The sequence below is a fragment of the Vicugna pacos genome, chromosome 11 (genome assembly GCF_048564905.1).
Source record: "Vicugna pacos chromosome 11, VicPac4, whole genome shotgun sequence".
Classification (NCBI taxonomy): domain Eukaryota; kingdom Metazoa; phylum Chordata; class Mammalia; order Artiodactyla; family Camelidae; genus Vicugna; species Vicugna pacos.
In genome coordinates, this window is record NC_132997.1 from 74443682 (window position 1) to 74457108 (window position 13427).

General features: G+C 45.9%; 1 long non-coding RNA gene across 1 annotated transcript; it reads left to right on the forward strand.

Moving 5' to 3' along the window:
* The first annotated feature begins 30 nt into the window (after positions 1 to 30).
* LOC140699826 (uncharacterized) lies at positions 31 to 987 on the forward strand. The gene is made up of 2 exons (XR_012078072.1): positions 31 to 174; positions 817 to 987. It is a non-coding gene; the product is annotated as an uncharacterized lncRNA (long non-coding RNA).
* The last annotated feature ends 12440 nt before the right edge of the window (positions 988 to 13427 follow it).

A 13427-nucleotide genomic window follows, 5' to 3' on the forward strand; every position in this document is an offset into this window, starting at 1 on the left:
AAGGTGTCAACATCCGGTTTCACAGTTTCTCCAGGCTGGGCTCCGGAAAGGGCTCAAAGGAGATCTGTTTTTCGCGAGGGAGTTCTAGTGCTAGGGAGTCGCTGCGACTCCTGCTCCAGGGCTACGGTTCTTGCCCATAGGAGTGAGCCTTCTAAAGCAGGAATTCCTTTGCAGGTTAAAAAATAAACAAACGTATATTTGTGGGGTGGGTAGGTATAGCTCAGTGGTAGGATGCATGCTTAGCATGCGCAGGGTCCCAGGTTCAACGTCCAGTACCTTTATCTAAAAAATAAAAATAAATAAAAAATAAACAAACGTATATTTGTATTATTTTTGAAAGTCTAATTTCAAAAGTTAAGCGTAGAAACAAATTCATTTGAAAGAGTTAATACCTGGCCGGACCTTAAAGAGTGAAAATCAGTTTAGGCTGAAAAGAAAAGAAAAGAAAAAAGCAGCCAGTGATGCTCTAAACCTGCTTAGCTATTTTCATGTATATCTGAGGATACCCATTTGTTAACCTGCGCTTGCCTTCTGACAGCGCTTCATCCCCTCTAGTTAATCTCCTCTTCCCCTAACTCCACTTCAGAACCAGAACTGATTCCCACTCCCCTGAGACCCTCTCCGAAATTCTTTAGCCAGAGCCCAAACTTTACAAAAGATGCTCACTTCCCTTTTTTGGAGAGCAGCATTCCAAAATTCCTCCAGAATTCTTTCCCAAACTTCAGTAAATCTAATTTTGTCAGACTAAGACTTGATCCTGGGGTTTTTGGCTAATTAGGCTTTAAATAGTCATTTTACAAACTTTTTTTTTTTTAGCTCCCACTGAGTAAGACGCTTCAATGAGTCAATCTGCTAAATGAACCAGAAGTTGAGGATGTGGAGCAACTGGCCACATATGCTACTGGTGGGAGTAACAACTGGTACAACCACTTGGGAAAATTGTGAGATAGGATCTACTAAAACTGAATATATTGATTATATTTCATAGTCCAGCTATTCACTCTGGTTTTATACTGATATATATGTATAATATATACATGTATATAAGTATACAGAGATGTATACTTATATGTATAAAAGCCATATATGATAATGTTCATAATAGCCAAAAGCTGGAAGTGACCCAAATGTCCATCAATGGTGGAACTGATAAGTCAGTTGCAGTATATTGATATAATGGAATAGTATATAGTGTTCAGTTGTGTACAGCAATGAGAACAAGCGAACTACTGACACTTGCAACAGCACGTGTGATCTAAGTTGAGTGAAAGACTCCAGACACACAAAAAAGTCCATATTGCATGATTCCACACATAGATGAAGTTCAAAACCAGGCACAACTAATCTACAGTATTAGGAGTCAGGATAGCAGCTTTCATGGTAGTAACAGCTAAGAGTGGGCACAAGGGGAGTGGTGATATTCTAACTTTTTATCAGAAGGGAGTTTACGTGGATGTATTCACTGTGTGATGACTCATTGAGTGGGGCATTTATAATTTATGCACTTTTCTGTGTATATATTACACTTCATTGGTTTACTAAAAATAAAAAGTCATCCTTGCACACTGAGCAGAGAGACCATAAAGGCTGTTAATGTGAGAAAGCATCACTGCAGAGAAGACAGCTCAGCACTGGCTCTGGGCCCCGCACCTCCAGTCTCAGGAGTCACCACCCTCGGGTCGGGCCCCACTCCAGGGATGCAGGCTGAGTCTTGGGTAGTAAGACTGAGAAAAGGGAACTGGTGACCTGAGGAGAAAGAGGTAGCTGAGTATGGAAACTGTTGTAAGCAGCTGGTGCTCATGATCAGAGGTCTAGTTATGAGGACAGTTACTGAGAGAACACAGAGAAAGCTTTGGGTTCGAGTGGACTTACTTTCCGCATGACACTGAGCAAGGATTTAACCTCCCTGAGTCTCTATTTCATAGTCTGTAAAGTGGTGATAGTTATACTTAACCCACTGGGCTACTCTGAGGATTCAGTACAAAAGGTGTGTGTGTGTCAAAATACATACAACTCCAAAAATGTTAGTGGTACCTTATGAAGGGTGCCATGGCAAACTTTTGCCACCAGAGGGGGCTCTGCAAACAATTAGTTTAAACTAAAACCCTAACAGCAAGAAACAGACACAAGAGCTGAGCAGGCTCGGATTTTGCAAATCAGCTGTAGAAAGGAAAAGGCCCAGGGTAGTGGCAGCCATCTTATCCTTTTCCTAGACAGCAGACACCACAGGCCTCCAAATTGAGTCTACGTCATAGCTGGATACAGCCCCTGGATGAACCACCAGTCTGGAATGACCTTGGAAGGATCACAGGCTACCTGATGGCCCTCCATCCTGAGGAGCCTCCACCAGAGGCATGTGGTGCCAGGAGAGGGAAGAAGAGACATCCAGATGGCCCGAGTACACTCTCTCCCACCCTGCACCTCAGGCTTCACCTTTTTGGCGTAGGACTAACCTCCTTGCCCCTGAATTCCAGGAACAGCTTCCACCCAGAGGCATTAGCCATCGCCATGATTAGCCACTTATATATGGCTAATAAGGACCATTCACGTACAGAATGGGTCCTGTAGTCACAGCCTCAGTGTTAGAATTCACTTTTTACCACTTGCTGTTTAGCCTTGAGCAGTTGACTCACTGAGCCTCAGTTTTCCTCATCTATAAAATGGAGATAAGAATGTCTACCCACTGGGTTTATGAGAACTAAATAAGATAACACATGTAAAAGTGCTTAACACTGCTTGGCCCGTAGTAAGAAGGCAGTAAATGTGAGCTCGTTGTTATTCCAAAAACTCGCCTTGAGTTCCAAAACACTTTCTCACCAATTATCCAGGTGAAGAGGACAGAGCACATGTTCTCATTTCACAGAGAGTTCCAAGGAGTTCAGTGACACCTCTAAGCTCACACAGTCAAGCAATGGCCAAAAGCCAGGAGATCCAACTCAGCCCAGGAGCCCCTGCCGTAGCAGTGCTCTTAAAACCCTCTGCGAGGCTCATGTGGAGGGAATGGGGCTTCTGCATCCAAAGGGCTGAGCCCAGGGCAATCAGAAAGGCCTTTTTCTGGTCAGTGGGGCTGTAATCTCTTATAACATCGGGCAGGAGGAAAGAGAAGTTGAGGCTTAGCCTCTTGCCCCAAATAAAGAGGAAGTGATGGTTTGGGCATTTGACTTAGGGCTCAGGCTCTGGGGGAGGGAGAAGGGCTTTGTCACCCTGGGCAGCCCATCATGACCCAGGCAGTGGAGTTGTGGCTGCTCTGGAGCATTTTCCTAACTGCTGGAGCTGTGTTCACACCCAGGCTTTGGGATTAGGCAAGCCTGTGTTTGGAGCCACATCCTAGGCGTGACTGGGGGCAGGTGGCTGAACTTCCTAAGCTACAGTTTCTGCATCTGAAAATGGGGCTGCTGTTTAGAGGCTGAAATGAGATTATGCGTGCTAAATGCTTAGCACTGTGTCTGGCATGTCACTGCTGCAGAAGGCTGGGTGTCCTTGGCTTCTGGGGCAGTGACATTCCATTTGTCCAAGAAGAGCTTTTAGGAAGAAGAGCTTGCTTCCTATAGTAAGTTTGGGGGGATAAGCGAATGGCCTTGTATACAAAAAAGGGAGTGTGTTTCTCTGCAGGTGCAGAGAGGACTAGTAGATGTGCTCTTGCTCAAAGGGGAACTGTCTCCAAAGTAGAGTCCGCCTTTTTTTTCCCACCTGACAGTTGGTGTCCACGGCTGGCATGAGGGAGGTCCAGATAAGGAGACACAGCATGACCGCCACTCTCACCTGACACCCCGAGTCCCCCAAATTCAATCTTACTATAAAATTAAATCTTTCCCCACTCACTATTATGAACCCCTCATTCTTGTCAAGACCTCTTTATCAGTAAGGAATCATCTTTAGTTCTATAACAGAGACCTTGCTACTGTGGCTTAAACACACAGGGTTAATTCTTTCACATTTAGGAAATAAGGAGGTAGATGGGTAGTCCAGGCTGGTATGGTGGCTCCACAGAGTCTTTAGGGTCCTGGGCTCCCTCCTGTTCTGCTCCAACCTCCACAGTGTGTGACTTCTATCTTCAGAGTCACCTCATGCTCCAAAGATGGGCTGCAGGAATTTCAACTACCACATCACAATCCAGGCCAAGACCCAGACTCAGTAAGATGGAAGGGAGGAAGAGCCAAAAGGCACACATCCCAGCCAAGTCAGCTCCCTTTATGCTTGTTCCACTTACATCTGATTGATCAGGACGTAGTAATCTGGGCAAATTTAGCCACTGAAGAATGTAGTCTTTTAGTTGGAAACACTGCAGCCCCACTCCCTCCCTCCAGATGGGAGTTCTGTTGCTAAGATAGAAGGGAAGACTGGATATTAGGTAGGCAATGAGTGGTCTCTGGGTCTCAGCTGGATGTTTGGAGGACTGGTTCTGATGAATTTAACTCTGTTACATGCCCAAAAGTTATTTCTTGAGCACCTATCGTGTGCAAGGCACTGTACTAAGTAAGCATATGAAAGTAAGTAAAGATGCTTAAAGACTCTCGCTCTGCCCTTAAGAAAACTGTAGGTTAATGGTGCTAAGATGAGCACAAAACCCTTCAGACTTCTTATTTGTAAATCAGAGATGTTGTAACTAATGCTCTCCAGGGCCCCTAGTAACTTCAATGCTCACTGACTCTCAATTCATAGAATTGCATTTTGCTTCTCTGCCTCCCCACTGACTGTGAACCTCCTGAGGACAGGGACCATGTCTGGTCCACTCTTGTGCCTCAGAGCCCACCACAGTGTCTGGCACATAGTAGGTATGCAATAAAATTATTTGCCAAATGAATACATGACATTAGCCAGAGCTCAGCTAGAGGCACAAGAGATGTTCAGGCAAAGCTTTGGGGGTCCAAGGAGATGCCCCCGGAAGGGGCGGGGGCTGTCAGAGGGCTATCTTTGATGAGGAGGTGACTTTTTGAAAGCAAAACTGGCACAGTAGATTGAGAACAGAAACCGATGGACTTTGAGGGCCTGGCTAAGGAGTCTGGATTTTAACAGGAGGATCTGGAAGCACCTCACACACACGATCCCCCTGAGTCCTCACAACCACACACTGCAGCAGGTGTTACTACTGTCAACCAAACAACAACAACGACACACACACACAGAGGGCCACAAATAAGAAAACAGTTTATTTGAGTCTTAAAACTTGTAATTCTGGAAACACAAATTCGGGTGAAACCTAGAGAGAGTTCCAGGGAAGAAAGTCAGGGGCTTATAAAGACCAAAGCCATGAGGCCGGGCTCCGACATAAGAAAGGAGGCATTTGTCTTTAAGAGATAGGCTGTCACAAATGTTTCAGGGTAAGGGTCCAATAAGTATCTTGAGTTTCTGGAACATTGGGCAGATGCTCTGGATGTCTGCGTTCAGACAGTAAGTGCTCAGAAGGTCAGATTTCCATCTGGGCTGAAATACACGTAAGTCATGCTTCCTCAGAGGCTTCTCGGCTCTAGTTCCGAGAGCTCTCTTAGTAATACCAACTCCATTTTGGTTTTGCTTTCACGTTATTGTCCACATTTTACAGGTGGAGAGACCAAATCTGGGAAAAGTCTAGTAACTTGCTTAAGTTCCCAACAGCATTAAGTGGTGGAGTTGGCATGGGACTGTAACTTACTTTTCTCTCAAGGCTGGTTCTTCACAACCACCTGGTTACAAAGAGGTGAAAGTAGCCTAATTCTCACGTCCAGCGCTCACAGGCTGATTGAGACTGCAGCAAAGAAACCCAGTCCGTGGTGATCAGTGCCATCATCCAGGTACGCCCAGGAGCTACGGGAGCCCGGAGCCTGGCAGGCTACGGTCAGGCTTAGGAGGAGAGTCAGGGACTACTTTCAGGTAAGGGGGCTCTCTTGGTCTATTCGGGCTGCTATAACAAAATACCATAAATGAGGTGGCTTATAACAGCAGAAATGTGTTTTCCACAGTTTTGGAGGCTGAGAAGCCCAAGATCAAGGCAGACGGATTCAGTGTCAGGTGAGGGCAGCTTCCTGCTTCATAGACGACTGTCTTCTTGGCCGTGTCCTCACTTGGCAAAAGGGGCAAGAGAACTCTGTGGGGTTTCATTTATAACGGTACTAATCCCAAGAGCCCTCATGGCTTAATCACCTCTCAAAGTCCCACACCTCCTGATACCATCACATGGAGGGGGAGGATTTCAATATATGAATTTGGGGAGGACATAAACATTCAGCCCATTACACTAACATTGGAGCTGAATCTGGCAGGGTGAGTTAGAGTTGACCAGGAAGGTGACGGTGGAAGTATAGGCAAGGCCAAGGGAACAGCAGCTGCAAAGCCACAAAGGCTAGGAGGAGCATAACATGTTTGCCCTAGAGGCAGGATGCCAGTTAGAGACTACTGCACAAGTACAGGCAAGAACAATGAGGTCTCGGGGGAGGGTGTAGCTCAATGGAGGGTGTGCTTAGCACACACAAGGTCCTGGGTTCAATCCCCAGTACCTCTGTTAAAAATAAACTTAAAAATAAAATTAAAAATAAACCTAATTACCCTCCCCAAAATAAATAAATAAATAAAAAGAAACCCCTGTTAAAAAAAGAAACAATGATGTCTGACACTAAGGCTGTGGCCAGGGGAGCAAAGAGAAGAGGACAGATGGGGAAAATGTATTTAGGAGGCGGAATGGGCAGACTTACTGGCTGACCAGTTACGAGGGATGAGCAGGGTTGCTGTGTGCAGTTATGCAGACTGTGGACTGCTCAGTTTCCCAGCTGAGGATCTGAAATCCAGTCCTCATTAGGACCTTGTCTGGAAGAAGGGTTGGCTTTTTTCTAAATAACCAACAATACCATAAAGACTAGCAATAGCCCTAGAAGGGAGGAAAAATTACTCCCAGGAAGGCACTATTCTAGAATATGAATGGAGGGTGTCTATGGAAGACACCACCTCGCAATATCTGAAACAAAAACTGACTCTCTGACTTCAGGAATACACAGCACTGCCGGTAGGGTCAACCTCTTTGAGTAGAGCAGAAAAGTGATCCCTTATGTGGTGCTGGGAGGTGCGAAGGTCAGGGATGGGCACACTCAGAGGAGGGAGAGTTTAGGGATTGGCTGGTGAACCAGAGTGTGGCTGCTGCTGATTGGCTGGTTTACAGAGGCGTGGTATTGGTCCTTCAACCCTGCAAATTGTCACTGTTCAGTTAAACAGCGATGAGTTGTCATTGATTAAATGGTTTAAAACCCTTTGTGGGGGTGGTTACTTATTGCTATGGCAACAGGACAGTCTTTGGAGTCTGAGAACTTTTTTTCCCCTCAAGTGACAGCTAGCTCAAACCATTCACCCCCTCCAGGGGTGTTTTACTTTAACAACGGACCACGTTTCTCAAGGGGATAAATCTCCAGAGGGACTTAGAGGCTGTTTGGGATGAGGCACCTGCCCTGTCCAGGCAGTGGCAATAAGGTTCAGTTTCTGTCATCCTCCTCCAAGTCCAGGGGCTGACATGGTCCCAATACAGGGATTGGGGAAATTGGTTCCATAACAGGGAAAAGTCCTGGCCTAGGGTCATGTAGCAAATCGACACAGGACCCAGGACCAAGTTAGGTTTCACTGGGGAACCTTACTGAGACCATAGCCCAGGAGATGGCTTCTCAGGTAGCTCTGAGGAGATGCTCTGAAAAGGTAAGGGAGGAGTCAGAATAAATAGGAGTTTCTGCTGGGGGCAAAAACAAACAAACAAACAAACAAACAAAACATGTAGTCAAACATCAAAAGGTTACTGCTAATCACAAAAAAACAGACATCTCAAATTAATGATTTTAGTGCTTTTCTATGTATAGGAAGATGCAAGATTCTGGGCTCATTGAAAGTATTCCTTAGATGTGCATCTTAGCTATCTGAGGCCAGTATCCAGAGCACAGAATATTTCCTATTTTTCTCCATCCTGAATTCCCCCCAGGGCACACCTGGTGAAGGAGGGTGGGGGCTGCAGTGTCTAACAACTTGATGGTGGGCAACATTCCCTTTCCACACTTATCTGGGAAGGAGATGTGAGGCACCAGCAGACAGTCTGCTGCCTGATGCCAACCTCACAGCCAGTCTCCTCCCCTTCCTGCCTTCGTGTCTCTTCGTTGGCTCAGCAGGAAGTGGGTGCTTGCCCAACCACACCCGCAGCATCGTCCCTGGAGCCGGCTGTGGACCAGGGCTAAAGAAGCCTGTTTTTCTGCAGCACAGTGGCCGTTTCAGACTCCCCAGAGCTCTCCACACGCACCCACCTCCCTGCCATGGAGCAGTGGCTCTTGGAGGCTGGGCTCACATGGGTTTTTAAAAATTATTTTTAGAGGGAGGGTATAGCTCAAGTGGTGGAGTACATGCTTAGCATGCATGAGGTCCTGGGTTCAATCCCCCCAGTATCTCCATTAAATAAATAAAGAAACCTAATTAGATTCCCCCACCAAAAAATTAAAAAAATTTTTAAAAAAAGCTTTTCAAAAACAGCTTCATTGAGATATAATTCATATACCATCCATTTCACCCATTTAAAGTATGCAGTTTAATGAGTTTTAGTACCTTCACAGATATGTGCAACCATCACCACAGCCAATTTTGGAGCATTTCATCACCTTACAGGGAAACCCCACACCCCTTATTTGTCACCCCCAAACCCCCCACACTAGGCAACCACTAATCTACTTTAAGTCTATATAGATTTACCTATTATTCTGGATATTTCATGTAAATGGAATCCTACAACAAATCACCTTTTGTGTCTGGCTTCTTTCGTGTAGCATAACGTTTTCAAGGCTCATTTATGTAGCATGTACCTGTACTTCATTCCTTTTCATGGCTGAGTAATATCCCACTGTATGGACTTAGCATGTTTTGTTTATCCATTCAACAGTTGATAGACATTTGGGTTGTTTCCCTCTTTTGACTATTGTGAATAGTGCTGTTATAAATATTTGGGTATGAGTTTTTGTGTGGACATGTTTTCATCACTCTTGTGTATACACCTACCTAGGTGTGGAATTGCTGGGTCATATATGGTAACTGATGTTTAATCATGTGGGGAACTTGTGTGGGTGTCTGATGGTTCTTCCTTATCCACGTTTCTTAGGCTGGACAACCCTGAGCCTTAGGCTGGCTCCTGTTGTCACCTTGGTGAGTCAGGTATGTTCCTCCACTGCCAACAGAAATATAACAGCCACCAGCTCCCCTGGCAAAATCCTTAACAGGTATATTGGAAACCTGGTCACCTTGCCATTGCCATTTCCTTAGTCAGTCAGTGGTCACTAAGTGCTGACATAAAAACATTTCCGACAAATTTTAAAAAATTTTTAAATCAAAAAAAGCATTTCTGACATTTATAGAATGTCCTTGTGGCGATCATGAGAATAAAGCTCTCAGATCTCACTACAGCTGCTAGACTGAGGGACCTGCAGTGTCACTCTGAAATCCCTCACAACATTCAGACAGAGGCTACGCCAACCACGGGCTGTTCACCCATGACTGTATGTAAAGGCAGGCTGGGTCCTGGGAGACCAGGGATTCCTCTGAGGGGTGATATCGGCTTGAGGATTCTTGACAGTCCTGCCGAATGTCCCTCAGAAACGCACTGTGTCTAAGACGCTTCCACCCACCCAGCCTTCCTCCCCTCCTTCCTTCACTTGAGTTGCACCTACTCTGTCAACCTTGATCACCCACCCCGCCCCCCATTTCCTGTCCCAGGCATTTCCCCTAACACACGCCCTTCAAATCCTGTCTTGGCAACTGCTTCTCAGAGATCCTGGACCAACGTACTACTAATCTCTCAGTCATTTGCTACTAATCCTCAGTCTAAACTAAGCAGAAATGATTCCCAAATGACAAAATGTATGCCTGTTTTGTACTTAGAATTTAATCCAAAGAAATATAGATGAGGAAAACAGTTTGGTGTGAAGGAAAGCAGAAGGTGTGCTTACTGCCCTGCTTTGAGTATTTTTATCATCACAGTTAACACGCACAGGGCCTAGAGGCAGGGGGTCTGGCGCACCCCTAGTGGTTTCTTTTTAGGGACTGGAAGAGTTCTATAATCCAGGGAGAAGGGTTTGTACTATGGCTGGGCTGGACACTCAAGTCTGAAGCTGGGTTTTGAGGTCAGAGAAGGAAGGGTTTTGTCTGAGAAGCTGTAGGAAGCCTCACACGCACAGCAGAATTGTCTCTCCTCTTCCTTTTCCAGCAGCAACAGCTCCAGCTCCAGCTCCAGCTCCATTTACCCTCAGACTGTAGGTTGGAGCATGCATTTCTCCCTCCTTGAGGCACTGCTTCCTTTCTTAGACTCTCAAAGTCTTGAGGCATTAGCTATGATCATCTGGTCTCACTCTCTGAGGCAGAAATCCTCTCCTTAGACACCAGCTGAGCTGGGGAGATCTGAACATCAGGCAATGAGTCTGCAAGATGTTCAAGTAAGGATGAGGTGTCCTGACTGGGAGTCCTGTGGGTTGACTGGCAGCCGCCCTGCCCCGCCTTCCACCCAGCAGAAAACGTGATTCGCCCCATTGTGATTCTAAATCGGGTTCTTCACCGAATGTTTGGCACTTGATAAGGGAGTTGTCCTTCTGCGGAAAAAATAAATGGGAAGGGAAGGCTGAGAGAGGCCTTTATTGTTTTAAGGGACAGTGAGGGTAGTGGGGCTGTGATCACTGATTATCCTTATCTGGGTTTTTGTAACAGCTTAACCAAAAAGCTGGTGGATTGAAATTGTTAAGAGTCCTGGGAGGCCTGAAGGATACTGCGCTAGAATGGAGGCTGTCTGTCCCACAGGATCAGGGGTTAGAGGCTGGCTGGGGGCCAGAGATGGGGGTTCATTACTGATGAGTGTCCCTGGCCCAGGAAATGACGGTCAGGAGGGCTCTGGAGCACAGACCCCCACCCCACACTCCATGCAGGAAGTGGGACTTACTTGGCCACAGCTGCTCCCTGGGAGGGAGGGCAGTGACTTGGTTGGGAGCTGTGCAGTGGGTCCCTCAGGATGCTTCTGAAGCAGGCCCTCCGTTGTGATCAGAACCTCACACTGCTTCATTCTCAGGATGTGTGAATGAGCTCCTATCTCCCTCAACTTCTTTAGAAGGGCCCAGGAATCAGCCTTGACAAATGTCTGTGTGTCTTGTGTTCAGCAGAGATAACAATTAAGATTTAAAAAAAAAAAAGTAGTAGAAGGCAACACACACTGCTTTATCCTTATCCTTCACTGTCATTTGAGAAAACTTGGTTTGATAGGCTCTAAGCTTCTTCCCAGATTTGTGATGCTCTGATAGATGCTGATGAATCCTCCCCCATCTCCACTTGGGATTCTGGCTTCCAGATGCAAAGCCTTCAGGATTCTCGCGTAGTCCTCCCCATCCCCCTCCTTTTCCAGATCTCTCCAGGCTCCTGCCTTTCCTTGACACAGCAAGCCCAACTTTGGGGCCCTTCCCTGTGGATTACCTCTGACTTCTCACTGATGAACCTGGTCCCCTACTCATCTGCTCTTTTGAAAGTTTCACCTCGCTTTCCTCATCCGTTACATGTGAACTGGACGTGTCAGGAGGTGGGGACTTGCAGTGGAGGATTATCAGCATCTCTCCCAGCTCTGACACTTAGGGTCACTCAGGGAGTTGACCAAGGGCAAAGGCATCATGCTTAGTGCTTGTGTGTGAGTGTATAAAATAGAGACATGGTGCCCATCCTCAAGGAGCTTCTAGTTGAATGGATCTGATGCATACATAAAAAAATCTCTGATGACCCAGGGTAGATATTCTGTGAGTGAGTTAATCAGAGTTCCTCAGAATTCCAAGGAGATGAGAGATTCCTTCTGGAGGCAGATGGGGTTGGTAAAGGTAATAAAGTAGGATTCCTGGGCTTTTTCCCAAGGCTGGTGGCACAGATGACCTTGGCCTCCTGCCCAAAGTATCCTAGTTATCTGCTTAGTTCCAATCCCAGTGGGCATGCCACCCCCTACCAAGCATCCTCCTAGAAGGAAAATATGTCCACAGATCTCCAGATTCACAACCTCTGAATTGGTGCCTCATATAAATCTTTTTTGCCTTCTTGATCACATTGCTAATAATATTTACTATGAATATGTGAATAACATATGATTATTATTTATGTTCGCTAGGCACAGCACTAAATGCTTCCCATGCATCTTCTCGTGTATTCCTCACAATAGTGCTTTAGGTAGGTATGAATATGATTATTGTTTCAGTTTACAGATGGGGAAACTGAGGCTGAGAAGTCAAGTGACCCATCTTAAGCCCTATAGGTAACTAGAAATAGAGACATTTTCACTTAGGTTTCTTACTACCTGCACTTCCTGCGCATTACAGGATTGTGAGACGCAGATTGGCTAAGAGCACAGAAACCTTGGCCAGAAGCAGAGAGCAGGGGAGGAGCCATGACTGGGAGCATGGATGAGGGCTCAGGCAGAGGGACAGAAAAAAAGTCTGAAAAGTCAAGGTTAAGACTGGAAAAGCTCTCCCTGGGAGGGCCTGGGCATCAGTGTTAGGATAACCAAGCAGAAGGAATGACCAGAAGGAAAACTTCCAAAGAGGGAGTCTTCCAAGGACCCCTATGTGGGCTGTGCCAGGAGCTGAAATGAGGAGGCCTTTGAGGACAGTTCCTACTTTGCAGACCTGGGAGTCTGTGAGCCCCAAGTGCAACTTTTACTGCTGGACCTCATCCCAGTCAATTCTCTGGTCACTGAATTCCAGCTTTTCCCAGCTGCAAAGGAGGGAGGCAGTGGAGCACTGTGGTTACAGTGCACACTAGACCATAGATTGCCTCCACTTCCACCCTGAGCTGTGATTTTGCACAAATTATTTCCCTGGGTCTGAGTTACCTCATCTGTGGAATGGAGCTATAATAGCATCTACATTATATGAATTGCTGGAAGGCTGAGATAACACATTAAAACACTTGACACACTAACAGTAAACTTTCACGAATGGTAGATGGTATATCTACAAACCAGGCTCGTGTGTTTTGGTTCATGTCATTCCCAAAGTGCCTTTTCTCTGCCTGTCAAATCCTTCTCACTCTTTAAAGTCAAAAATGCCTAAAATACAACAAAAATGTGGAGGCCAGAGAGATTAGTAGGTAAAAGATGCATGGACTTGGGAGCCAGACATCCTAGGTTTGAATCCTGGTTCCTGTAACCTTGGGAAAATAACTCCATCCCTCAGTTTACTCATCAGTAATAGGGAAGTGATAGTACTGGTCTCATAAGATCATTACGAGGATATGAGAATTAAATGAGTTAATCTTCGTAAAGCATTTAACACTGCCTGGCACACAGTAGGTGCTTTGTGAGTGCATATTAAAAACTTTTTTACAATCTGTCGAAATACAGCACATGGGACAATTTCATTGTCAGCTGTTTACATGTGGGTCTTATTTGCACTCCATCTGCTGCGAAGAGCAGAAAACATTCAACTCAC